Raw genomic sequence first — 27,404 nt, 5'->3', positions numbered from 1 at the left:
TGTGTCCCCGATACCAAATCCTATCTAGATTCCATTTCACTAGGCAGGCGATACAGAGAATGTACAGTGTCCTAAAAAATGCGGTTGCATCCAGTGTCCACTTAACCACAGACATGTGGACAAGTGGAACAGGGCAGACTAAGGACTATATGACTGTGACAGCCCATTGGGTATGTTACGTTCACTGTACTTGGTACTCAAAAGACAGGGTGTATAAGCTCCAAGTACAGGAACATGATGCGGCAGTTAGTTTAGTTTAGCAGCAACCCCTATGGAAACCCTGACTCCGTTGTCTCCCCCACGTGGTCGGTCTACGCCTGCGAGACTATGTTTTCTTGAGCCCACGGCAGCCGCGTTTGAAGGGCGGATTAGGTCTGCCCAACTCCGATGCCCCACCGTAAACCGAGATGGGGAGAGAACAAGGGGAACCTCTAACTAAACATAAACACAGAGAAAGGGGAAACTACTAAACACTACAACAAATGTATGTGCGGCGCGGCCGCCAAGACAAACAGTAACAAGAGCGACGCTGTCCAGATGCCAAACACGACACCGTCGTATTTCGGCGAGGACAGCGATGGTGGAAACCTCCACAGAAAACGCCAAAGCAAAATAGAGAGAATAATACGGCCAAGGCCGTAAGGTGCGGCAAAGCCGCTACTCACAACACTGGTATAGGTGCACTCAGGTGAACAGGAACCCCAAAGCCACAGACACTGGCACACAGGACTGGAAAGCTGGACAGATTCCAAATAACAGGCTCCGGACACCAGGACTCAGGACTACTGGATCACAGGATCACAGGATAGGAACACTCCAGGGCAGGAAGCAGCTCCACAAGAAGCTATAACCAGCGGGGCAGCCTTGGTCTGACTCCCTTAAAAGGCCTGACAGACCAATCAGGCAGCCCAGCCCCCGGGTCTTGATTGCGCCAGCTGCTTCTGGGCATGCGGCGCACAGTGCCCCGGTCGCTTAGCAACCGCCGGGACCGCTGTGCAGGGTGGCCGCCTGGCGTCCCAGGTTGCCATGCAACCAGCTGGGGAACCAGAGGCAGAAGTGGCGCGCCGGACCCGTTGCCTAGCAATGGCCGGGAGCCGACGCGTCCCACTGCTGACAGGGTAGATGTATTGCCTTCTGCAGCAACAACAGCAACAGCAGCACCAGTAGCAGCATCTCACAAATCCAAACTCGTTTCTAGGCAGGATACGCTTTGTATCACCGCTTTCCGTAAGAGGCACACAGCTGACAACCTCTTACGGAAACTGAGGGACATCATCTTGCATTGGCTTACCCCACTTTGACTCTCCTGAGGATTTGTGATATCGGACAACGCCACCTATATTATGCGTGCATTACAACTGGGTGAATTCGAGCACGTCCCATGTTTTGAACATACAATTAATTTGGTGGTGCAGAATTTTTTTTAAAAATGACAGGGGTGTAAAGTGCTGTCGGTGGCCCGAAAAATTGTGGGCCACTTTTGATATTCTGCCACTGTGTGCCGAAGACTGGAGCACCAGCAAACACTCCTGAACCTGCCCTGCCATCAACTGAAGCAAGAGGTGGTAACGAAGTGGAATTCAACCCTCTATATTCTTCAGAGGATGGAGGAGCAGCAAAAGGCCATTAAAGCCTATACATCCACCTATGATATAGGCAAAGGAGGGGGAATGCAGTTGCACCTGACTCAAGTGCAGTGGAGAATGATTTCCGTCTTGTGCAAGGTTCTTCAACCCTTTGAACTTGCCACACGTGAAGTCAGTTCAGACACTGCCAGCTTGAGTCAGGTCATTCCCCTCATCAGGCTTTTGCAGAAGCAGCTGGAGAAATTGAAGGAGGGGCTAAGACGGAGCGATTCCGTTTAGTATGTGGGACTTGTGGATGGAGCCCTTCATTCGCTTTGCCAGGATTCAAGGGTGGTCAATCTGTTGAAATCAGAGCACTACATTTTGGCCACCATGCTCGATCCTAAGTTTAAAGCCTACGTTGTATCTCTCTTTCCAGCAGACACAAGTCTGCAGAGGTACAATGACCTGCTGGTGAGTAAATTGTCAACTCAAGCGGAATGTGACCCGTCAACAGCTTCTCCTTCAATTTCTCCCGCCTCTGGGGTTGCAAGGAAAAGGATAAGATTTCCTAGCCCACCCGCTGGCGGTGTTGCAGGGCAGTCAGGAGCGAAAGCTGACATCTGGTCCGGACTGAAGGACCTGCCAACGATTACTGACATGTCTACTGTGACTGCATATGATTCTGTCACCATTGAAAGAATGGTGGAGGATTATATGAGTGACAGCATCCAAGTAGGCATGTCAGAATGGCAGGAAAAAGAGGCAATTTGGATGCCATTGCACAAACTGGCTTTATTTTACCTAAGTTGCCCCCCGTCCAGTGTGTACTCAGAAAGAGTGTTTAATGCAGCCGGTAACCTTATCAGCGATCGGCGTAGGAGGTTACTTCCACAAAATGTGGAGAAGATGATGTTCATCAAAATGAATTATAAATTCCTCCGGGAAGACCTTGACCAGCAACTGTCTCCGGAAAGTACACAGGGACCTTTGATGGTGGATTCCAGTGGGGCCGAATTAATACTCTGTGAGGAGGGGGATGTACACAGTGAAAGGGGTGAGGAATCGTAGGATGAGGTGGACATCTTGCCTCTGTAGAGCCAGTTTGTGCAAGGAGAGATTGATTGCTTCTTTTTTGGTGGGGGCCTAAACAAACCAGTAATTTCAGCCACAGTCGTGTGACAGACCCTGTTGCTGAAATTCTTGGTTTGTTAAAGTGTGCATGTCCTGTTTATACAACATAAGGGTGGGTGGGAGGGCCCAAGGACAATTCTATCTTGTACCTCTTTTTCTTCTGTGCTGTTTGGGGACTATTTTTTTAAATATCCTGTCTGACACTTCTGTATATGTCCAGTGGTACTGCCATATAATTCCAGTGATACTGCCGTATATGTCCAGTGGTACTGCCATATAATTTCAGTGATATTGCCGTATAATTCCAGTGATATTGCTGTATGATTCCAATGAGAATTGTTTGTGTCGCTTGGCTTAGTCATACACCTACCTCATTGCACCTCTTCTACATCTTTGCATGAGGTGCTGTTTGGGGCCTTTTTTTTATATCTGCCCTCCTGTCTGCCACTGCAGTGCCACTCCTAGATGGGTCAATTGTTTGTGTCGCTTGGCTTAGTCATACAGCTACCTCATTGCACCTCTCCTACATCTTTGCATGAGGTGCTGTTTTGGTTTAGTTTTTGAAAAGCGGCTTCCTGTCTGACACTCCTAGATGGGCCAGGCGTTTGTGCTGCACAATTGTGTCGCTTGGCTTAGTCATACAGCAACCTCGGTGCGCCTCTTTTGCTTCTTTACATCATGTGCTGTTTGGGGCCTTTTTTTAAATATCTGCCCTCCAGTCTGACACTGCAGGGCCACTCCTAGATGGGCCAGGTGTTTGTGCGCACACTTGTGTCGCTTAGCTTAGTCATACAGCGACCTCGGTGCAACTTTTAGTCCTAAAAACAATATTGTGAGGTGTGAGGTGTTCAGAATAGACTGGAAATTAGTGGAAATTAATGTTATTGAGGTTAATAATACCGAGGGATCAAAATTACCCCCAAATTATGTGATTTTAGCTGTTTTTTATGTTTTTTTTCAAAAATCATCCAAAACCAAAACCAAAACACGAAAAGGATGGTTTTGGCAAAACCAAGCCAAAACCAAAACACGAAAGTGGAATTAGAACCAAAACACAAAACACAAAAAGTGCCAGCCGCACATCTCTAAATATAATCTTACCCTCCCAAACTAAAAACGTTCTGACACCCCTGCTGTACATGTAAAATGCTTCACATGTGCATGATGTCACACACACAAACTTTACACATTATCCTAAACTATTTTTTATTGTTTATTATCTGTACACATGGAACGTTAAGAAACAGTCCTAAGGAAACTTTTTAATTAAAAAATAAATAAATAAATATATATATATATATATATATATATATATATCCCAAAATCTGGCACTCCACGAGAACAAGTTTATAACTTTACCGGGTGCCCTCCAGAGATCATGTCGAATGGCGTGTCTCATACAAACTTCCAACGGCAACACTCCGGACAGGTAAATGAATTTCAAACAGACTGCATATCGTTGCCAAAGATATGCAGTCTGTTTGAAATTCATTTACCTGTCCGGAGTGCCGCCGTTGGAAGTTTATATATATATATATATATATATTTATTTTGTGGCCATTAAGATTTTAGTTTCTGTTTGGACTACAGTAGCCAAGAAAGAAGAAAACAAGAGTTACATTTTTGTTATTTTATAAAGTGGTGAAACATTTAATATTTTATTTATATAAACTTTACTTGAAAATTGTTTTGTTTTTTTAAACTGTTTTGGTATAATGGTCATAACTGGACCAGTCATATATGGATCTGTTCAAAATATTGGAACAATTTATTCTGTTAAACAGATGGAGTATCGAAACATTTCACCCTCAGCAGCATAACACAAAGGACCAACCAATGTCTCAAATGGAATACAAAGAGACTAATTTTAGAGTAAAGCTAATTTTGTACTGCAGCTAATAATCATGTTGCACTGTGTGGGAGGGTGGGGGGAACTTTAAGCTATATAGACAGATTGAAATTATATTTACATTCTTTACATAGAACATGGGCCCTCATTCCGAGTTGATCGCTCGCTGGCTAGTTTTAGCAGCCGTGCAAACGCTATGCCGCTGCCCACTGGGGAGTGTATTTTAGCTTAGCAGAAGTGCGAACGCATGTGCAGCCGAGACCTGCAAAAACAGTTTGTTCAGTTTCTGAGCAGCTCTGAACCTACTCAGCGCTTGCGATCACTTCAGCCTATTCGTGTCCGGATTTGACGTCATACACCCGCCCAGCGAACGCCCAGCCACGCCTGCGTTTTTTCAGACACGCCTGCATTTTTGCAAACACTCCCTGAAAACAGTCAGTTGACACTCAGAAACGCCCCCTTCATGTCAATCATCTTGCGGCCGTCAGTGCGACTAAAAACTTCGCTAGAAACTGTGCACAACTACAATGGGCTTTGTAACCGTACATCACGTGTGCGCATTGCGGTGCATAGGCATGTGCAGAAATGCCGATTTTTAGCCTGATCGCTGCGCTGCAAACAACGGCAGCTAGCGATCAACTCTAAATGACCCCATGGTTTGTTGATGTGCAAATTAGCATCACCCTTTTGGCTGGTTTTACTCCTAACTTTAATTAATGAGGGGTTAAGTATCAATAACCACTGTTTCTCCCCACACCTTCCACTTCTACCTCCACTCTGTGAGCTACCAGTTGAGGGGAATGGAGAACAGGTCAAAAGGTCGGAGTTCAGCTCTATGTGCCTTTTATTTTGTGTGTATTTACTTATGCACTAACATATTTAGAAAATAACTGAATGGACACTTACAGGATAAAACCAATAAGAAACATATCACAGTTGCTACTCAGAACAATAAAATGGTTGTCAGACTATGGACATTCTTCTACCATGTTGATACAGTACATAGTAATCTCTGAGATAAAAGATAAGAAGTGCTGGATCAAAGTCTCCTCTTCACAACTGCTTATGATATATGTTCAGGGTGTGATACGAAAATACTGGTGGATGGGACGCTGGCAGTCATAAGACCGACATTGGCATCCTGATTCCCAGAATCCCGACAGGGGTTGGTTAAGCATGCTTACCCTCCCCCCTTACAACCTAACCCTCCCTTCTGCAGCCTAACTTTAACCTTCCCCCTTGCAGCCTAACCCTAACCCTCCCCGGTGGTGCCTAAACCTAACCACCGCTCCCTGCGGCCTAACCCTAACCCTCCCCGGGGGTGTCTAACCCTAACCCTCCCCCGGCAGCCTAAACCTAACTTCGGAGAGGTACAGTAAGTAATTAAACATGACTGCAGGGTGTGCAGTGTGGGCCCCCATGGACCCATGGGCCCATGTGCCTGCACACACTGCACCCATTATAGATACACCAATGTATACAAACAGCCATCAATAGAGGTTCCAGTGCTTGGTCAGTGTAGGTGTGGCACTTTCTCTTATGTGGAATGGCTGGCATATGGGGTTCCCCTCTGTGCCTGGCAATGTTGACTAGATTAGGAAAAGCCTCAGTGGGGCACCACTTGTAACCTTAGACGACCAGAGTGTTTTGCCCCTTGATTACCAGGTGCTAGGCCCATGGTACATTGGACAAGAGGCCCTACATATGAGTTACAACTGATTAGGAGAGAGCCTCACATCAGGTGCTAGTCCTGTGGCTGCATGGCCCCAAAAGATATCTAAAGCACTGGGCTCTGTGTTACAAGCCCAACAAGAAGACCCGCCTGTGTATATGTGTAGTAGGCTATACAATAAAAGTATATTCTGCTTCCTTATTCTCCTTCCCTATTGTCATAGTGTTTTGCAGAGTATTGTTAGAGTTTGTTGTTTTCCTGTTGTGCTTGTTCATTGGTCATATTCTCCACTTTATTGTGTTTTACATATGAAATAGCAGAACACCTTTGTATTGTTAAGTAGCCGGAGTAGTGCACTTTATTTACATTAGAACCAGCTAGTTTTATAGGGCCCAGGCAGGGGCGGATTGGGAACAAAAAGCGGCCCTGGAAAAATTTGTACTAGTGGCCCCACATGAGCAGCACCAGAGGTGTAAGGTCTAGCCATGGGCCATGGCAGCAGCACCCTCCCCCCAAGACTTTCCAGATAGTGGGCATGTCCAGCATCAAGAGGGAAGTTAAAAAGAAATAAAATTAAATATTATGAGCACATTCTATGATACACCTTCAGAATTTAGGAAACTATATAATTCTTTAGAAATATATATTTTCTTGCTTATTACACCAACCGTATCCCAATCACTATTCACTCAATCTTATATGTCAGCCAAGCAGGCAGACAGAGCATACACTAGATCATCTGCAATCACAGGCTAAGTGGCAGTAATATTCATATATGCAAATTATTTTGCTTCTTATTCATTATGTCTATGAAAAGGACCACGTCCTCAAACAAAACAGGCCCCACGGGTGCGTCGGCCCACCGGGAATCTTCCCTGTAAACCCTATGGCCAATCCGCCTCTGGGCCCAGGTATTGTTGTTACAAGTTAAGCTAGGTGGGTGTCATACACCATCTGGATAGCTATAGCAAAATACAGAGCCATAACTAGACTTTTTGGTGCCCTGTGCCAGAAAGAGAATTGGCGCCACCCCTACCCCCCATTTTTCCAACAGGAACATTAGGCACATGCCTCACACAGAAGGGGATCCCAGAGAAAGCCCATGCAAGTACCCTGGTGTGTCTTTCCCCATAGTCTTTCTGATGCAGATGAGTACATTTCCTGCAGGTCGGCTAAGGTTGTTAGTTGTGCTTGACTGGCAATCATCATCTCAGCTATGGGCAAAAATAGGTGACAGCCCGGTGTCTGACGCATCTACATTATGCCAGTGATGGTGATAAACTGATTCACCTACTAAAGGTCCTATTCATTGTTCATGGCTTACTGTTGTGTGGTTTTTCAACCCTCATCTCTTTTTCTTTTCTAGAAAGTCATCTGACCTACACTCCAGGATTGCAACATCGCAGAGGCCTGAATAGGAGATTGGGTGGAGAGAGATAAGTGCACGACTACACTGCACCCTTCACATCAAACAGCTCCCACATTTACTATATATATATATATATATATATATATATATATATAATATATATATATATATGGAAACCAAGAATATGGGCACAGGCGACCAATGGTGTCTGTAGTAAAGGAACGTAAAATTATTTTATATAAAAAAGAGCATATTTATTTTACATGAATAAAAAAACACTGATATCCTTTGGTAAAAAAAGGGGTGCTTAAGCATAAAAAATTCATAGAAAATTGCATAAAAATACATAAAAATATACGAACAGATAAAAAAGTGGAGAGTTATCTAAAAAGTACAAGATTCACATCAATTTAAAATGAATGTGTAAAAAGTGCTTATCTTAGGTTCAGGAGGTTAATCTGGGAGAGATCATAGAATGCCCAACGCGTTTCGTCCTTCAGGACTTCATCAAGGGTAGTGCGGTGCTGGGACTGGGCTTGTATTTATACCTCTATCAATTAGGAGACTATGTGTGACATCACTTCCTCTTACAGTGATGTTTAGGGAAAACAGAGATCTAAGTGTGTTTCAAATTTAAATAATTTATATATGAGTACTGTAAACATTTCTAGACAGAGCTGGTCCATGACATATATTTAAAAAACGAGTAGTTTTAATATGTATAAATGATAAGTTTATGCTGTACTGGCAGTGGGTACTTCCGCCCCACTTCCGGTTGAGCAACGGGCTCTACTGCGCTTGCGTCCAAATGTCCGGAGTCGCCGGCGGGCTCCTCTGCGCATGCGCCCGCTTCCGTTCTTGATAGTGAATGAATGGAGTCACGTTACTACCGTGACGCGTCCCGGCCGCGTCATTGTGTCACGAGTTGGAACCTGGAAGTTAGGTGTGCTGTGCAGAGCTTGCTGGACTCGTAAATTTCTGTTAGGTCGCACGTCACTTCCTATTTAGGATTGTATTCAACGGATGGTACCCAGGATGTTTGTTGAGACGCACGTGAACTGCAAACGGTGTTACAGATAGTTTTGTTTCATAGTGGGTCTCTATGTTTCATTCATCAATAAAAATGTTCTGTGTGTCTCTCTTCATTTTGGGTCACAATGATTATTAGTTGTCCCGGAAAACATATGAAAAAATAAAAGTATATATGCGTTACCATGCAATCATGACACATTTATCAATAACCAGATGAGTTTTAATTTAAATGGAGAAAGTAGATTGAAGTTAACATATAATCATGACTGATTTATTTAGGACCAAAAATATATTATTTTCTATATTATTAAATGGACCATATGACTAATGAGGTTAATACGAGGTGTTGATAAATTAATAGTTATAGTGCAACATTAAATGGACATCCTTTTATTAGAGGTGTGGGTGCTACATTAAGGTGTTTAAGTGTGCTAAACACAACTACATATTTAGTGGTAGCATGGTGACGGTCAAAAAAGTGTCTAAAGGGTTATATTAATAAGTGGTGATATAATAGGTTTACAGCTGTTTCACTGGTTTAGGAACCCTCATGTGCATACAATGTCTCTACAGCACCTAGTCTTCTCCGGAGGTCACCCTCCTTGATACTGGCCAGGCCCATAAAATGCTTAGCTTCCACGATCGGACGAGAGTGGGCGTACCATTTTGGTATGGCTGTAGTCAACTTAGCACCAGTTCACCAGAGGTTTTTTCACAGCTGAGGTAACCCTAGAAATAAGAAGAATATAGCGCCATTCTCAAACACCACTGTGTTTATTAGGGGGAGAGGGGTGGGGGGTGGGTGGTATACAAAGATAAAGAATTTAGAGCTCAAAGAAATGGGGAAATTTCATAGCTTTCGTTGAAACCAGTCGGATGCATCGTCTTCAATTGGAAAATCCAAAACATTTCTCTTCTTGATAACAGATTCGCCAGGTCTCCGTTTCTTTCGCCCAGTGCTACGTGTTCTATGGCTTTGTATGTTAAGGCCTCTGGATTGGAGTTATGGTGTGACAAAAAATGTTTGGAAACTGCATGTGTTTCCACCTTATTTTTAATATTCCGTATGTGCTCTTGGATTCTTAGTTTCAGCTGTCTTTTCGTCTTCCCAATGTATTTTTTACCACAGTCACATTCCAGGAGGTAGATGACAGATGTAGAGTTGCAATTCATATATTCTTTGATCTTGAATTCTTTTGCATCACCTGTTGCAGAGAAAGTCTTCCGGCATGGGTGTAGGTACTTACAAATATTACAATGTCCACACTTATAACTACCTACACACCTGATAAGGGATTCTTTTTTATTTGTAACTGATCTTAGCATGCTTGGTGCCACTAAGTCCTTTAAATTTTTGGACTTTTTGAATATAATTTCAGGTTGAGGTGGTAGTATGTCTTTTAGAACCGGGTCCATTAGTAAAATATTCCAATGGGTTTTCATTGATTGTCGGATGGTTTTCTCGTGTCTGCTGTAAGTTGTGATAAAAGCAGTGGAGTCCTTTTTCGGTTCCCTGTTCTTATATGTTAGAAGGTCATTTCTCTCCAGGGTGCTTGCTTCGTTTACCGCCTTATCGATAATGTTGGTGGGATATTTCTTTTCCAGAAATCTATTTCTATATTTCTCGAGTTGGTTGTTGCATTCCTCTGTTTCGCTACAATTCCTTCTAATTCTATGAAACTGGGAATAGGGAATGTTATTTTTCCACTGTTTTAGGTGATTGCTCCTGTAATCCAGATAGCTATTGGTGTCTACTGGTTTGATGTAGTTCCTTGTGACTATTCTGTTTTCTTTCCCCACAAGGATGAGGTCCAAGAATTCAATTTGTACCCGGTCCACTTTGGAAGTGAATGTGAGATTCAGGTCATTATGTGCCAGATATTCTTTAAAAAAAGTATTAAAATCTTCCAGTGTACCATTCCAGATCATCAGGATATCATCAATGTACCGCTTATAAAATACAATAAAATTCTTAAAGGGGTGATCGTTATAAATGTGAGTTTCTTCCCATCTTCCCATAAATAAATTTGCGAAGCTTGGCGCAAAAATCGTCCCCATAGCGGTTCCGCACCTCTGTAGATAAAAATTGTCCAAAAATTTAAAATAATTGTGGGTTAAAATGAAGAACATGATATCACAGATGAATTGTCTATGGGAGTCAGTCAGGGAAGGGTCCTTGTCTAGATATTCTTTACATGCTGCTACGCCCTTTGAGTGTTCGATACATGTATAAAGTGCTTGTACGTCGATTGTTACCCACAAATAAGTGGATTTCCATTCGATGTCTTTAACCAAATTGAGTACTGCGGTTGTATCCTTAAGATATGATGATAGCTGGTTCACATATTTCCTGAGAAAGACGTCTGCATATTCTGAAAGATTCGAAGTAAGAGAATCAATTCCGGCAACTATCGGTCTACCTGGTGGATTTGTGATTGATTTATGGATTTTTGGTAGGAAGTAAAATATTGGGGTAACGGGGTAGGACTGCATTAAAAACTGGTACTCCTCCTTTGTTAAAATGCCGGTGCGTAGTCCATTTAAAAGTAGTGATCTTAGATCCTCCAAAAAATCTTCTTTTGGATCTTTCTGTAGGATTTTGTAAGAATTAGTATCATCCAGTAGTCTCTTGGCTTCTGTTATATACTTTTCTCGGTCCATGATCACTAAACCCCCCCCTTTGTCAGCTTGTTTGATGATGATCTCGGTATTCTTTTGTAATTTCTTTAGGGCTTCTCTTTCTTTGTTGGTGAGATTCTTTTCCACAATTGGTTCTATTTCTGTATCACAGAGGTCCTTTTTGACTAGATCATAGAAGATACTAAGATGGTGTCCTTTGGACTCCAATGGGTAGTACTTTGATGGTGGTTTCAAGCCTGATTTTGATTGGGTGGTTGTATTATCATAATTTCTAAGAATGGCATCTTCTTTCTTCAAGAAATGTCGTTTCAAGGTTAGTTTTCGTACGAACTTGTTGAGATCTATGAATGTTTCAAACTTATTCATGCCACTGGTTGGGGCAAATGATAGACCTTTATTTAGTAGGGAAATTTCAGGTTGTGAGAGAGTATGTTGTGAGAGGTTAAAGATGTCCTTGGTCAGTGGTTTTGGTGTTGGAATGTCCATTTTTTGAGTTCTCTTCCTCCTGCCGCCCCGCCTTCCTCTTCTTCTGTGAAGCGTCTTTTTAGGGGGGAGGCATGTCTGATATCTTCCTTTATCTGGTTCTTCATATTGTCCTTTGGTCTTGTGCCTGTGCTTGGGGATAAAAAATCATTATCACTCTGGGATCCTCTTCCTTGTAGTATTGAGAATCTGTTTTTGGTTGCTGTTCTGAATTTGTATTCATTGGGGGTGTCTTCCTACAGAAAGATCCAAAAGAAGATTTTTTTGGAGGATCTAAGATCACTACTTTTAAATGGACTACGCACCGGCATTTTAACAAAGGAGGAGTACCAGTTTTTAATGCAGTCCTACCCCGTTACCCCAATATTTTACTTCCTACCAAAAATCCATAAATCAATCACAAATCCACCAGGTAGACCGATAGTTGCCGGAATTGATTCTCTTACTTCGAATCTTTCAGAATATGCAGACGTCTTTCTCAGGAAATATGTGAACCAGCTATCATCATATCTTAAGGATACAACCGCAGTACTCAATTTGGTTAAAGACATCGAATGGAAATCCACTTATTTGTGGGTAACAATCGACGTACAAGCACTTTATACATGTATCGAACACTCAAAGGGCGTAGCAGCATGTAAAGAATATCTAGACAAGGACCCTTCCCTGACTGACTCCCATAGACAATTCATCTGTGATATCATGTTCTTCATTTTAACCCACAATTATTTTAAATTTTTGGACAATTTTTATCTACAGAGGTGCGGAACCGCTATGGGGACGATTTTTGCGCCAAGCTTCGCAAATTTATTTATGGGAAGATGGGAAGAAACTCACATTTATAACGATCACCCCTTTAAGAATTTTATTGTATTTTATAAGCGGTACATTGATGATATCCTGATGATCTGGAATGGTACACTGGAAGATTTTAATACTTTTTTTAAAGAATATCTGGCACATAATGACCTGAATCTCACATTCACTTCCAAAGTGGACCGGGTACAAATTGAATTCTTGGACCTCATCCTTGTGGGGAAAGAAAACAGAATAGTCACAAGGAACTACATCAAACCAGTAGACACCAATAGCTATCTGGATTACAGGAGCAATCACCTAAAACAGTGGAAAAATAACATTCCCTATTCCCAGTTTCATAGAATTAGAAGGAATTGTAGCGAAACAGAGGAATGCAACAACCAACTCGAGAAATATAGAAATAGATTTCTGGAAAAGAAATATCCCACCAACATTATCGATAAGGCGGTAAACGAAGCAAGCACCCTGGAGAGAAATGACCTTCTAACATATAAGAACAGGGAACCGAAAAAGGACTCCACTGCTTTTATCACAACTTACAGCAGACACGAGAAAACCATCCGATAATCAATGAAAACCCATTGGAATATTTTACTAATGGACCCGGTTCTAAAAGACATACTACCACCTCAACCTGAAATTATATTCAAAAAGTCCAAAAATTTAAAGGACTTAGTGGCACCAAGCATGCTAAGATCAGTTACAAATAAAAAAGAATCCCTTATCAGGTGTGTAGGTAGTTATAAGTGTGGACATTGTAATATTTGTAAGTACCTACACCCATGCCGGAAGACTTTCTCTGCAACAGGTGATGCAAAAGAATTCAAGATCAAAGAATATATGAATTGCAACTCTACATCTGTCATCTACCTCCTGGAATGTGACTGTGGTAAAAAATACATTGGGAAGACGAAAAGACAGCTGAAACTAAGAATCCAAGAGCACATACGGAATATTAAAAATAAGGTGGAAACACATGCAGTTTCCAAACATTTTTTGTCACACCATAACTCCAATCCAGAGGCCTTAACATACAAAGCCATAGAACACGTAGCACTGGGCGAAAGAAACGGAGACCTGGCGAATCTGTTATCAAGAAGAGAAATGTTTTGGATTTTCCAATTGAAGACGATGCATCCGACTGGTTTCAACGAAAGCTATGAAATTTCCCCATTTCTTTGAGCTCTAAATTCTTTATCTTTGTATACCACCCACCCCCCACCCCTCTCCCCCTAATAAACACAGTGGTGTTTGAGAATGGCGCTATATTCTTCTTATTTCTAGGGTTACCTCAGCTGTGAAAAAACCTCTGGTGAACTGGTGCTAAGTTGACTACAGCCATACCAAAATGGTACGCCCAATCTCGTCTGATCGTGGAAGCTAAGCATTTTATGGGCCTGGCCAGTATCAAGGAGGGTGACCTCCGGAGAAGACTAGGTGCTGTAGAGACATTGTATGCACATGAGGGTTCCTAAACCAGTGAAACAGCTGTAAACCTATTATATCACCACTTATTAATATAACCCTTTAGACACTTTTTTGACCGTCACCATGCTACCACTAAATATGTAGTTGTGTTTAGCACACTTAAACACCTTAATGTAGCACCCACACCTCTAATAAAAGGATGTCCATTTAATGTTGCACTATAACTATTAATTTATCAACACCTCGTATTAACCTCATTAGTCATATGGTCCATTTAATAATATAGAAAATAATATATTTTTGGTCCTAAATAAATCAGTCATGATTATATGTTAACTTCAATCTACTTTCTCCATTTAAATTAAAACTCATCTGGTTATTGATAAATGTGTCATGATTGCATGGTAACGCATATATACTTTTATTTTTTCATATGTTTTCCGGGACAACTAATAATCATTGTGACCCAAAATGAAGAGAGACACACAGAACATTTTTATTGATGAATGAAACATAGAGACCCACTATGAAACAAAACTATCTGTAACACCGTTTGCGGTTCACGTGCGTCTCAACAAACATCCTGGGTACCATCCGTTGAATACAATCCTAAATAGGAAGTGACGTGCGACCTAACAGAAATTTACGAGTCCAGCAAGCTCTGCACAGCACACCTAACTTCCGGGTTCCAACTCGTGACACAATGACGCGGCCGGGACGCGTCACGGTAGTAACGTGACTCCATTCATTCACTATCAAGAACGGAAGCGGGCGCATGCGCAGAGGAGCCCGCCGGCGACTCCGGACATTTGGACGCAAGCGCAGTAGAGCCCGTTGCTCAACCGGAAGTGGGGCGGAAGTACCCACTGCCAGTACAGCATAAACTTATCATTTATACATATTAAAACTACTCGTTTTTTAAATATATGTCATGGACCAGCTCTGTCTAGAAATGTTTACAGTACTCATATATAAATTATTTAAATTTGAAACACACTTAGATCTCTGTTTTCCCTAAACATCACTGTAAGAGGAAGTGATGTCACACATAGTCTCCTAATTGATAGAGGTATAAATACAAGCCCAGTCCCAGCACCACACTACCCTTGATGAAGTCCTGAAGGACGAAACGCGTTGGGCATTCTATGATCTCTCCCAGATTAACCTCCTGAACCTAAGATAAGCACTTTTTTACACATTCATTTTAAATTGATGTGAATCTTGTACTTTTTAGATAACTCTCCACTTTTTTATCTGTTCGTATATTTTTATGTATTTTTATGCAATTTTCTATGAATTTTTTATGCTTAAGCACCCCTTTTTTTATCAAAGGATATCAGTGTTTTTTTATTCATGTAAAATAAATATGCTCTTTTTTATATAAAATCATTTTACGTTCCTTTACTACAGACACCATTGGTCGCCTGTGCCCATATTCTTGGTTTCCATAACATTTTTCACAGCAGCTTACCACTGCTGTATTTATTTAGGGGCCGGCTGACACCCTTTGTACCAAGGGAGTGTAATTTTTGGACATTTATTATATACAATCGTGAAGGTTTACATACCACAAGTGGCGCTATTTTTTTCCCTTGTTGTTAATATATATATATATATATATATATTGTAACACTGTAGGGGAACCGGACCCCGTTTCTTGGGGTAGATGGCAGCAGTTGAGGAGTCATACAAGTCCAGTTTATGGTGCAACTGGCCACAACCAGTTTTATTAAACAGAAAACAAAACAAACATCAAAAGAAAATACCTTGCCTGTCCGGCACTAACTAAACACAAGACGTTCCTAACTGTCTCTAAACAAAAAAACACAGAGTTTTCCAGTCAACACTGTTTGGCTCACTTGTATAAGGAAGCGTGTTTCTCTCACAGAGATCCTGCAGTCTTCCTAGGCAGTCTGCACACACTAATCAGGCTAGCAGCCCTATAACAAACTTACACAGCTGAAACCCTGATTAGCCCTCTGTGAGGCCAAAGACCCAAACTGGGCCCAATGTCTGGAACTTGCCCCATCTCTCTTTCAGGGCCCTTATCCAGCTTTTCCAATAAACTGAAAAGGTTCTGACAAAACAAAACATTTTCCTAATACATGTAAGACAAGAACCTGGGACAAACATAGTTGCCCTCAAACACTATTCCAGTGTTCTTGTCACATATCCCCCTCCCCTGTTTCGACCTAGGGGCCGGAACACTTGTAGCCCCCAAACAGAAGATGCGGAACTATGCATCTGTGTTGGCCAATTGTGTACCCGGTCTATGTTCGACAGTAAACTTAAAATCCTGCAATGCTAGAAACCATCTAGTTACACGAGCATTCTTGCGTCTATTTACATACATCCATTTTAAAGGGGCATGATCTGTCACTAGTCTGAATTGTCTACCCAAGAGGTAATATCTCAAGGTATCTAGTGCCCACTTAATGGCCAAAGCCTCCTTTTCCACAATGGCATACCTTTTTTCATGCTCATTGAGTTTCCTACTCAAATAAATGATAGGGTGTTCATCCCCATCTCTGGTTTGCGACAGCACAGCCCCTATCCCTACCTCTGAAACATCTGTCTGTACCACAAATTATTTTGAAAAATCTGGTGTTATCAATACAGGTTGTGAACACAAAGCCACTTTTAACACTTGGAACACTTTTTCTGCATCAGGGTTCCATTTCACCATATTTGACTGCTTCCCTTTGGTAAGGTCTGACAATGGCACTGCTGTGGTCGCAAAATTGGGAATAAACTGTCTATAGTACCCAGTTATTCCCAAAAAAGCCCTTACCTGTTTTTTATTCACTGGACGAGGCCAGTTTTGAATTGCATCAATTTTATTCAATTGGGGCCTAATCAGACCTCTGCCTATGGTGAAGCCCAAGTATTTGACCTCCTCGATTGCGAGGCAGCACTTCTTTGGGTTAGCAGTTAACTAACTCTCTGATTGAGTCCAGTACTGCTTGTACTTTAACCAAATGGGACCCCCAGTCTGTACTGTGAATTACCACATCATCCAAATAGGCAGCTGCATATTTTCTATGGGTCCTCAAAATTTTATCCATCGCCCGTTGAAAGGTTTCTGGAGCACCATGCAACCCAAAGGGTAACATCTTATACTGGTACAGCCCCTCCGGAACCGAAAAGGCTGTTTTTTCTTTTGCGCTATCAGACAAAGGTATTTGCCAGTAACCTTTGGTCAGGTCCAACGTGGTGAGAAACCTGGCTGTTCCCAGCCTTTCTATAGGCTCATCCACACGGGGCATGGGGTATGCGTCAAACTTGGACACCTCATTTAACTTACGAAAGTCATAACAGAAGTGTATGCTACCGTCTGGCTTCGGGATGAGAACTATGGGACTGGACCACTCACTGTTAGATTCCTCTATGACTCCAAGTTCTAACATGGTTTTAACTTCTTTAGAAACAGCTTCTCGCTGAGCTTCAGGAATCCTATATGGCTTTAAATGGACCCTGACCCCTGTCATGTTTTATTATGGTCGTTCGGCCAGGCAGCTCTGAAAATATCTCCCTATTTTGGATGAGAAATTCTTTAACCTGATTGTTCTGATCAGCTGATAATGTCTCTGACACCTTTACTGTGGGAAGCAACCGAGGTGAAAACACCGAAGGGCAAGGCTCCACTGACAGAGACAACCTATCTTTCCAGGGTTTGATTAAGTTAACATGGTAGATTTGTTCGGGTTTTCTCTTTCCCGGTTGGTATACTTTGGAATTAACTAGAGATGTGCACTTGAAATTTTTCGGGTTTTGTGTTTTGGTTTTGGGTTCGGTTCCGCGGCCGTGTTTTGGGTTCGACCGCGTTTTGGCAAAACCTCACCGAATTTTTTTTGTCGGATTCGGGTGTGTTTTGGATTAGGGTGTTTTTTTCAAAAAACCCTAAAAAACAGCTTAAATCATAGAATTTTGGGGTCATTTTGATCCCAAAGTATTATTAACCTCAAAAACCATAATTTCCACTCATTTTCAGTCTATTCTGAACACCTCACACTTCACAATATTATTTTTAGTCCTAAAATTTGCACCGAGGTCGCTGGATGACTAAGCTAAGCGACCCAAGTGGCCGACACAAACACCTGGCCCATCTAGGAGTGGCACTGCAGTGTCACGCAGGATGGCCCTTCCAAAAAACACTCCCCAAACAGCACATGACGCAAAGAAAAAAAGAGGCGCAATGAGGTAGCTGTGTGAGTAAGCTAAGCGACCCTAGTGGCCGACACAAACACCTGGCCCATCTAGGAGTGGCACTGCAGTGTCACGCAGGATGGCCCTTCCAAAAAACACTCCCCAAACAGCACATGACGCAAAGAAAAAAAGAGGCGCAATGAGGTAGCTGTGTGAGTAAGCTAAGCGACCCTAGTGGCCGACACAAACACCGGGCCCATCTAGGAGTGGCACTGCAGTGTCACGCAGGATGGCCCTTCCAAAAAACACTCCCCAAACAGCACATGACGCAAAGAAAAAAAGAGGCGCAATGAGGTAGCTGTGTGAGTAAGCTAAGCGACCCTACTGGCCGACACAAACACCTGGCCCATCTAGGAGTGGCACTGCAGTGTCACGCAGGATGGCCCTTCCAAAAAACACTCCCCAAACAGCACATGACGCAAAGAAAAAAAGAGGCGCAATGAGGTAGCTGTATGAGTAAGATAAGCGACCCTAGTGGCCGACACAAACACCTGGCCCATCTAGGAGTGGCACTGCAGTGTCACGCAGGATGGCCCTTCCAAAAAACACTCCCCAAACAGCACATGACGCAAAGAAAAAAAGAGGCGCAATGAGGTAGCTGTGTGAGTAAGATAAGCGACCCTAGTGGCCGACACAAACACCTGGCCCATCTAGGAGTGGCACTGCAGTGTCACGCAGGATGGCCCTTCCAAAAAACACTCCCCAAACAGCACATGACGCAAAGAAAAATGAAAGAAAAAAGAGGATGGAATTGTCCTTGGGCCCTCCCACCCACCCTTATGTTGTATAAACAGGACATGCACACTTTAACCAACCCATCATTTCAGTGACAGGGTCTGCCACACGACTGTGACTGAAATGACGGGTTGGTTTGGACCCCCACCAAAAAAGAAGCAATTAATCTCTCCTTGCACAAACTGGCTCTACAGAGGCAAGATGTCCACCTCATCATCATCCTCCGATATATCACCGTGTACATCCCCCTCCTCACAGATTATCAATTCGTCCCCACTGGAATCCACCATCTCAGCTCCCTGTGTATTTTGTGGAGGCAATTGCTGCTGGTCAATGTCTCCACGGAGGAATTGATTATAATTCATTTTAATGAACATCATCTTCTCCACATTTTCTGGAAGTAACCTCGTACGCCGATTGCTGACAAGGTGAGCGGCGGCACTAAACACTCTTTCGGAGTACACACTTGTGGGAGGGCAACTTAGGTAGAATAAAGCCAGTTTGTGCAAGGGCCTCCAAATTGCCTCTTTTTCCTGCCAGTATAAGTACGGACTGTCTGACGTGCCTACTTGGATGCGGTCACTCATATAATCCTCCACCATTCTTTCAATGGGGAGAGAATCATATGCAGTGCCAGTAGACGACATGTCCGTAATCGTTGGCAGGTCCTTCAGTCCGGACCAGATGTCAGCATCAGCAGTCGCTCCAGACTGCCCTGCATCACCGCCAGCGGGTGGGCTCGGAATTCGGAGCCTTTTCCTCGCACCCCCAGTTGCGGGAGAATGTGAAGGAGGAGATGTTGACAGGTCGCGTTCCGCTTGACTTGACAATTTTCTCACCAGCAGGTCTTTGAACCCCAGCAGACTTGTGTCTGCCGGAAAGAGAGATCCAAGGTAGGTTTTAAATCTAGGATCGAGCACGGTGGCCAAAATGTAGTGCTCTGATTTCAACAGATTGACCACCCGTGAATCCTTGTTAAGCGAATTAAGGGCTCCATCCACAAGTCCCACATGCCTAGCGGAATCGCTCTGTGTTAGATCCTCCTTCAATGTCTCCAGCTTCTTCTGCAAAAGCCTGATGAGGGGAATGACCTGACTCAGGCTGGCAGTGTCTGAACTGACTTCACGTGTGGCAAGTTCAAAGGGCAGCAGAACCTTGCACAACGTTGAAATCATTCTCCACTGCGCTTGAGACAGGTGCATTCCACCTCCTATATCGTGCTCAATTGTATAGGCTTGAATGGCCTTTTGCTGCTCCTCCAACCTCTGAAGCATATATAGGGTTGAATTCCACCTCGTTACCACTTCTTGCTTCAGATGATGGCAGGGCAGGTTCAGGCGTTTTTGGTGGTGCTCCAGTCTTCTGTACGTGGTGCCTGTACGCCGAAAGTGTCCCGCAATTCTTCTGGCCACCGACAGCATCTCTTGCACGCCCCTCTCGTTTTTTAAATAATTCTGCACCACCAAATTCAAGGTATGTGCAAAACATGGGACGTGCTGGAATTTGCCCATATTTAATGCACACACAATATTGCTGGCGTTGTCCGATGCCACAAATCCACAGGAGAGTCCAATTGGGGTAAGCCATTCCGCGATGATCTTCCTCAGTTGCCGTAAGAGGTTTTCAGCTGTGTGCGTATTCTGGAAACCGGTGATACAAAGCGTAGCCTGCCTAGGAAAGAGTTGGCGTTTGCGAGATGCTGCTACTGGTGCCGCCGCTGCTGTTCTTGTGGCGGGAGTCCATACATCTACCCAGTGGGCTGTCACAGTCATATAGTCCTGACCCTGCCCTGCTCCACTTGTCCACATGTCCGTGGTTAAGTGGACATTGGGTACAGCTGCATTTTTTAGGACACTGGTGACTCTTTTTCTGAGGTCTGTGTACATTTTCGGTATCGCCTGCCTAGAGAAATGGAACCTAGATGGTATTTGGTACCGGGGACACAGTACCTCCAACAAGTCTCTAGTTGGCTCTGCAGTAATGATGGATACCGGAACCACGTTTCTCACCACCCAGGATGCCAAGGCCTCAGTTATCCGCTTTGCAGCAGGATGACTGCTGTGATATTTCATCTTCCTCGCAAAGGACTGTTGGACAGTCAATTGCTTGGTGGAAGTAGTAAAAGTGATCTTACGACTTCCCCTCTGGGATGACCATCGACTCCCAGCAGCAACAACAGCAGCGCCAGCAGCAGTAGGCGTTACACGCAAGGATGCATCGGAGGAATCCCAGGCAGGAGAGGACTCATCAGAATTGCCAGTGACATGGCCTGCAGGACTATTGGCATTCCTGGGGAAGGAGGAAATTGACACTGAGGGAGTTGGTGGGGTGGTTTGCGTGAGCTTGGTTACAAGAGGAAGGGATTTACTGGTCAGTGGACTGCTTCCGCTGTCGCCCAAAGTTTTTGAACTTGTCACTGACTTATTATGAATGCGCTGCAGGTGACGTATAAGGGAGGATGTTCCGAGGTGGTTAACGTCCTTACCCCTACTTATTACAGCTTGACAAAGGCAACACACGGCTTGACAAATGTTGTCCGCATTTCTGTTGAAATACTTCCACACCGAAGAGCTGATTTTTTTGGTATTTTCACCAGGCATGTCAATGGCCCTATTCCTCCCACAGACAACAGGTGTCTCCCCGGGTGCCTGACTTAAACAAACCACCTCACCATCAGAATCCTCCTTGTCAATTTCCTCCCCAGCGCCAGCAACACCCATATCCTCCTCATCCTGGTGTACTTCAACACTGACATCTTCAATCTGACTATCAGGAACTGGACTGCGGGTGCTCCTTCCAGCACTTGCAGGGGGCGTGCAAATGGTGGAAGGCGCATGCTCTTCACGTCCAGTGTTGGGAAGGTTAGGCATCGCAACCGACGCAAATGGACTCTCCTTGTGGATTTGGGATTTCGAAGAACGCACAGTTCTTTGCTGTGCTTTTGCCAGCTTGAGTCTTTTCATTTTTCTAGCGAGAGGCTGAGTGCTTCCATCGTCATGTGAAGCTGAACCACTAGCCATGAACATAGGCCAGGGCCTCAGCCGTTCCTTGCCACTCCGTGTGGTAAATGGCATATTGGCAAGTTTACGCTTCTCCTCCGACAATTTTATTTTAGATTTTTGAGTCCTTTTTTTACTGATATTTGGTGTTTTGGATTTTACATGCTCTGTACTATGACATTGGGCATCGGCCTTGGCAGACGACGTTGATGGAATTTCATCGTCTCGGCCATGACTAGTGGCAGCAGCTTCAGCACGAGGTGGAAGTCGATCTTGATCTTTCCCTATTTTTGGAACCTCAACATTTTTGTTCTCCATATTTTAATAGGCACAACTAAAAGGCACCTCAGGTAAACAATGGAGATGGATGGCTACTAGTATACTTATGGATGGACGAGCGACTGCCGACACAGAGGTAGCTACAGCCGTGGACTACCGTACTGTGTCTGCTGCTAATATAGACTGGATGATAATGAGATAAAATTTAAATATATATATATCACACCAGTACTGCAGCCGGACAGGTATATATATTATGTAATGACGGACCTGCTGGACACTGTCTGTCAGCACTGCAGACTCCTAAAGTAAGCTACTAGTATCAAGAAGATAGAAAAAAAAACCACGGGTAGGTGGTATACAATTATGGATGGACGAGCGACTGCCGACACAGAGGTAGCTACAGCCGTGGACTACCGTACTGTGTCTGCTGCTAATATAGACTGGATGATAATGAGATAAAATTAAAATATATATATATATATCACACTAGTACTGCAGCCGGACAGGTATATATATTATGTAATGACGGACCTGCTGGACACTGTCTGTCAGCACTGCAGACTCCTAAAGTAAGCTACTAGTATCAAGAAGATAGAAAAAAAAACCACGGGTAGGTGGTATACAATTATGGATGGACGAGCGACTGCCGACACAGAGGTAGCTACAGCCGTGGACTACCGTACTGTGTCTGCTGCTAATATAGACTGGATGATAATGAGATAAAATTAAAATATATATATATATCACACTAGTACTGCAGCCGGACAGGTATATATATTATGTAATGACGGACCTGCTGGACACTGTCTGTCAGCACTGCAGACTCCTAAAGTAAGCTACTAGTATCAAGAAGATAGAAAAAAAAACCACGGGTAGGTGGTATACAATTATGGATGGACGAGCGACTGCCGACACAGAGGTAGCTACAGCCGTGGACTACCGTACTGTGTCTGCTGCTAATATAGACTGGATGATAATGAGATAAAATTAAAATATATATATATATATATCACACTAGTACTGCAGCCGGACAGGTATATATATTATGTAATGACGGACCTGCTGGACACTGTCTGTCAGCACTGCAGACTCCTAAAGTAAGCTACTAGTATCAAGAAGATAGAAAAAAAAACCACGGGTAGGTGGTATACAATTATGGATGGACGAGCGACTGCCGACACAGAGGTAGCTACAGCCGTGAACTACCGTACTGTGTCTGCTGCTAATATAGACTGGATGATAATGAGATAAAATTAAAATATATATATATATATATCACACTAGTACTGCAGCCGGACAGGTATATATATTATGTAATGACGGACCTGCTGGACACTGTCTGTCAGCACTGCAGACTCCTAAAGTAAGCTACTAGTATCAAGAAGATAGAAAAAAAAACCACGGGTAGGTGGTATACAATTATGGATGGACGAGCGACTGCCGACACAGAGGTAGCTACAGCCGTGAACTACCGTACTGTGTCTGCTGCTAATATAGACTGGATGATAATGAGATAAAATTAAAATATATATATATATATATCACACTAGTACTGCAGCCGGACAGGTATATATATTATGTAATGACGGACCTGCTGGACACTGTCTGTCAGCACTGCAGACTCCTAAAGTAAGCTACTAGTATCAAGAAGATAGAAAAAAAAACCACGGGTAGGTGGTATACAATTATGGATGGACGAGCGACTGCCGACACAGAGGTAGCTACAGCCGTGGACTACCGTACTGTGTCTGCTGCTAATATAGACTGGATGATAATGAGATAAAATTAAAATATATATATATATATCACACTAGTACTGCAGCCGGACAGGTATATATATTATGTAATGACGGACCTGCTGGACACTGTCTGTCAGCACTGCAGACTCCTAAAGTAAGCTACTAGTATCAAGAAGATAGAAAAAAAAACCACGGGTAGGTGGTATACAATTATGGATGGACGAGCGACTGCCGACACAGAGGTAGCTACAGCCGTGGACTACCGTACTGTGTCTGCTGCTAATATAGACTGGATGATAATGAGATAAAATTAAAATATATATATATATATCACACTAGTACTGCAGCCGGACAGGTATATATATTATGTAATGACGGACCTGCTGGACACTGTCTGTCAGCACTGCAGACTCCTAAAGTAAGCTACTAGTATCAAGAAGATAGAAAAAAAAACCACGGGTAGGTGGTATACAATTATGGATGGACGAGCGACTGCCGACACAGAGGTAGCTACAGCCGTGGACTACCGTACTGTGTCTGCTGCTAATATAAACTGGATGATAATGAGATAAAATTAAATTATATATATATATCACACTAGTACTGCAGCCGGACAGGTATATATTATGTAATGACGAACCTGCTGGACACTGTCTGCAGAATGCGTTTATAAAAACACCACACGACGAGTGTTTAACTTTTTCAGGCAGACAATCACAATATACTGGTGGTCAGCAGACAATCACAATATACTGGTGGTCAGTGGTCACTGGTCAGTCACACTGGCAGTGGCACTCTGGCAGCAAAAGTGTGCACTGTACTTAAAATATGTACTCCTGCTATAACTGCTCCCCAGTCTCCCCCACAATTAAGCTGTGTGAGCAGTGAGCACTCAGCACAGTCAGATAATGATATACAGTATTACATATGATGCAGCACACTGGGCTGAGCACAGATATGGTATGTGACTGTGTCACACTGTGTATCGTTTTTTTTTTCAGGCAGAGAACGGATTAATTAAACTGGTGGTGGTCACTGGTCACTGGTCACACTATCAGCAAGTAGTACTCCGTCCTAAGCAGACAATCACAATATACTGGTGGTCAGTGTGGTCACTGGTCAGTCACACTGGCAGTGTGGCACTCTGGCAGCAAAAGTGTGCACTGTACTTAAAATATATTATTTATGTACTCCTGCTCTAACTGCTCCCCAGTCTCCCCCACAATTAAGCTGTGTGAGCAGTGAGCACTCAGCACAGTCAGATATACAGTATTACATATGATGATGCAGCACACTGAGGCTGAGCACAGATATGGTATGTGACTGTGTCACACTGTGTATCGTTTTTTTTCAGGCAGAGAACGGATTAATTAAACTGGTGGTCAATGGTCACACTATCAGCAAGTAGTAGTACTCCAGTCCTAATATGCTCCCCAAAATTAGTAAATACTAAATAGCGTCTCTAACTCTCTACTCTCTTCTCTATAAACGGAGAGGACGCCAGCCACGTCCTCTCCCTATCAATCTCAATGCACGTGTGAAAATGGCGGCGACGCGCGGCTCCTTATATAGAATCCGAGTCTCGCGATAGAATTCGAGCCTCGCGAGAATCCGACAGCGGGATGATGACGTTCGGGCGCGCTCGGGTTAGCCGAGCAAGGCGGGAAGGTTCGAACCTGCCTCGGACCCGTGTAAAAAGGCTGAAGTTCGGGGGGGTTCGGATTCCGAGGAACCGAACCCGCTCATCACTAGAATTAACATCATTCACTTTTTCCCTAATCTCAAATGGACCCTGCCATTTAGCTAAGAACTTGCTTTCCACAGTGGGTACCAAAACAAATACTCTATCTCCGGGAACAAATTCCTGTATCTTGGCACTCCGGTTATAGACCCTCTGTTGAGCACTTTGGGCCTGTTCCATGTGCTCTCTGACAATAGGTACCACGGCTGCAATCCTATCCTGCATTTGTGTTACATGTTCAACAACGCTTCTATAAGGAGTAGGCTGTCCTTCCCACGTCTCTTTGACAATGTCCAACAGCCCTCTGGGGTGTCTACCATAAAACAAATCAAATGGAGAAAACCCTGTAGAGGACTGAGGAACTTCTCTGGTGGCCATTCACCAGTAGGGCAACAAACAATCCCAGTTTTTCCCATCTTTATCAACAAACTTTTTTAACATACTTTTTATTGTTTTATTAAACCTTTCCACCAACCCATCTCATTTGGGGATGGTAAATGGACGTCCTGAGGTGAGTGACCTTAAATAATTTGCACAATTCTTTCATGATCCTTGACATAAATGGAGTACCTTGGTCAGTCAAAATTTCTTTTGGTATTCCCACTCTCCTAAAAACCTGCACCAGCTCCCTAGCTATCGCCTTGGTTGTGATAGTGCGTAAAGGGACAGCCTCAGGATATCGAGTGGCATAGTCCATTATTACCAGGATATACTGATGGCCCGAGCGGACTTTAACAAGGGCCCCACGAGATCCATGGCTATTCTGTCAAACGGGACCTCTATAATAGGCATGGGAACTAGTGGGCTCCTGAAATGGGGTCTAGGGGCATGATACTGACATTCAGGACAGGAAGAACAATATTCAGACACTTCTTTATAGACCCCTGGCCAAAAGAACCTTTGTAAAACTCTTTCAGTGGTTTTTTCTGCCCCTAAATGTCCTGCTGTAACGTGACTATGAGCTAAATCTAGTACCGTTCTCCGATAAGGCTGGGGAACTACCAGCTGTTCCACCACATCCTCACCCCTTTTGACAATGTGGTACAAGAGCTCATTACAGATGGCCATGTGGGGATACGTAACCCTGTCACCTGGTACCACAGGTTCCCCATTAACAATCTTAACATTCTCTCTAGCCTTTATTAAGGTAGGATCCTTTAACTGTTCAGATGCAAACAGATCCTTCTTTACCTCCAGGTCAGGCACGCAATCAGTTCTAACTACTATGTCTCTGTTCCCAGCAAGAGGGTCTTCACTGGACTCCCCATCTGTCACTTCCCCAGCCAAGCTAGCAAAAGGCAAAGGGTCAGAAAGTTCCGAAGACACACGTACATCCATAAATTCACCGTGATTATCAACTGGCTCTTTACTTCTCATATCTGTTGATAAACGTGATTCCCACAGTTTCCAAAAATGAGGAAAATCCCTCCCTATTATGGCCTCATGCACCAAGGTGGGGACCAGTCCTACTTTAACAATTGCTGACCCACAACAAGTTTTTATATTCACTTCAGCAGTGACATAATGTTGGGTTTCCCCATGTATGCAAGTTACCCCAATAGGTATTTGCTGGACCTTTAAGGGGTTCACTAACCCAGCTTTCACGAGGGTAACTAAACTTCCTGAATCTAGCAAGGCCTCTACCTGGTTACCCTCTAAGAACACGTCACACATTTGTTTTTCCAGCTCAGGTGAAGGTACCACAGTACAG

The 27,404-nt window shown here is 43.5% G+C and overlaps 1 long non-coding RNA gene and 1 pseudogene across 1 annotated transcript in view; both read right to left on the bottom strand.

The window, feature by feature from the left end:
* LOC135051032 (uncharacterized) overlaps positions 1-27,404 on the bottom strand; it is a 145,717-nt gene that overhangs the window by 115,284 nt on the left and 3,029 nt on the right. The gene's annotated exons all lie outside the window — the stretch shown is intronic.
* Positions 9,186-9,304, bottom strand: LOC135052533 (5S ribosomal RNA; annotated as a pseudogene).

This window comes from Pseudophryne corroboree, chromosome 2 (assembly GCF_028390025.1).
Source record: "Pseudophryne corroboree isolate aPseCor3 chromosome 2, aPseCor3.hap2, whole genome shotgun sequence".
NCBI lineage: Eukaryota > Metazoa > Chordata > Amphibia > Anura > Myobatrachidae > Pseudophryne > Pseudophryne corroboree.
Note: the sequence above shows the minus strand (reverse complement) of the source record. Positions and strands in the feature narration are given on the sequence as shown.